At 40.2% G+C, this 1,462-nt stretch overlaps 1 protein-coding gene across 1 annotated transcript in view; it reads left to right on the top strand.

Moving 5' to 3' along the window:
- The window catches only part of MCM6 (minichromosome maintenance complex component 6), a 50,455-nt gene that overhangs the window by 33,697 nt on the left and 15,296 nt on the right, over positions 1 to 1,462 (top strand). The gene's annotated exons all lie outside the window — the stretch shown is intronic.

Below are 1,462 nucleotides of genomic sequence, written 5' to 3'. Positions count from 1 at the left end.
TGTTTGGTGGGCCCAGGCTGGATTCTAACCCGCCACCTTAGGTGTATATGGCTAGCACCACAGGCGCTGAGTCAATTTTTCTATTTTTAGTAGAAACGGTCTTGCTTTTGCTCAGGCAGGTCTCAAACTTGTGATCTCAAGCAATTCACCTGCCTCGGCCTCCCAGAGTGCTAGGATTACACCAGGGAGCTACCATGCCCTGTGTAGACTTAAGTATTTTTTAACAACATTGCATAGCCCAGATGTACACAGAACTACAAAATGACAATGTATAGGAATTAATATTGTAGACTTTCCTTCATGGAGGTCCTACATTTCATTAGGTACAACATTTGACTCTTAGGGTAAACTTTAGGTATTATCTAAGTAAAATCTTTCCATTGTGTGATTGGAAGGGCTTGGTTTTTTGTTTGTTTTAAGGTAGGGTCTTATCAGATTGCCCAGGCCTTGAACTTCTGGCCTTGAGCAGTCTTCCTGCCTCATCCTTGGAAATAGCTGAGACACCACCTTGCCTAGCTTGGTTTGATTTGGTTTTTTTCCTTCACAATGCATAGATGAATTCAACTCTCAGATAACTGAGAGTTGTCTCATTTTCATACATTTGTTTGTGTATGGCTCATTAAATTAGTTTTAGTAGCAATGGACATCAACTTGTAAACCTTTGAAACATTTGGGGGAATTTTTTCTAATTTTCTAATTAGACATAGTTTCAAACTTAAAGTTGCAAGAAATAAAAATTGGGCATAGAACACCTATATACTCTTTACTTGATTCACATATTAACATTTTGTCCCATTTGCTTTATTTACTGCCTCTATATCTACATTTATTTTTCATGAACCATTTGAGAGCGAGAATTTTTTTTCAATGTCAATAAGAATTCTGGGCGGCACCTGTGGCTCAAGGAGTAGGGCGTCAGCCCCATATACCAGGGGTGGCGGGTTCAAGCCTGGCACTGGCCAAAACTGCAAAAAAAAAAAAAAAAAAAAAAGCTGTGATAATTGTCTTTATAATTTAATGGCTGGGAGCATAGACTCTGAAACTAGACTATTTGAATCCCAGCTTCATTATTTACTGTGACTTTGAAAAGATTACTTAACCTCTTTGGACCTCAAGTTTGTTCATGTGTAAAATCAACCTAGTAAGTTTTGGGGGAGGATTGCCTGAGTTACTACTTGTAGACATGCTTAAAGCAGCAGTGTCTGGCACATACTGAGGGCACTGTGGATGTTAGTTCTGGTATTGTTGGGGGTTTTTTTGGGCGGGGCCTTCAAGTATATTCTTAGAGTTGGTCAAAGGTTTATATTTAAAAGTTTGATTTTCGCTCAGTGCCTGTGGCTCAAGTGGCTAAGGCGCCAGCCACATACACCTAAGGTGGAGGGTTTGAATCCAGCCCGGGCACCAAAACAACAATGATGTCTGCAACTAAAAAAAAAAATAGCCTGGCGTTGTGGCGGGCGCC

The sequence above is a fragment of the Otolemur garnettii genome, unplaced genomic scaffold (assembly GCF_000181295.1).
Source record: "Otolemur garnettii isolate 467f Iridium unplaced genomic scaffold, OtoGar3 scaffold00080, whole genome shotgun sequence".
NCBI classification, from domain to species: Eukaryota; Metazoa; Chordata; class Mammalia; order Primates; family Galagidae; genus Otolemur; species Otolemur garnettii.
This window is presented reverse-complemented; position numbering and strand designations above follow the sequence as displayed.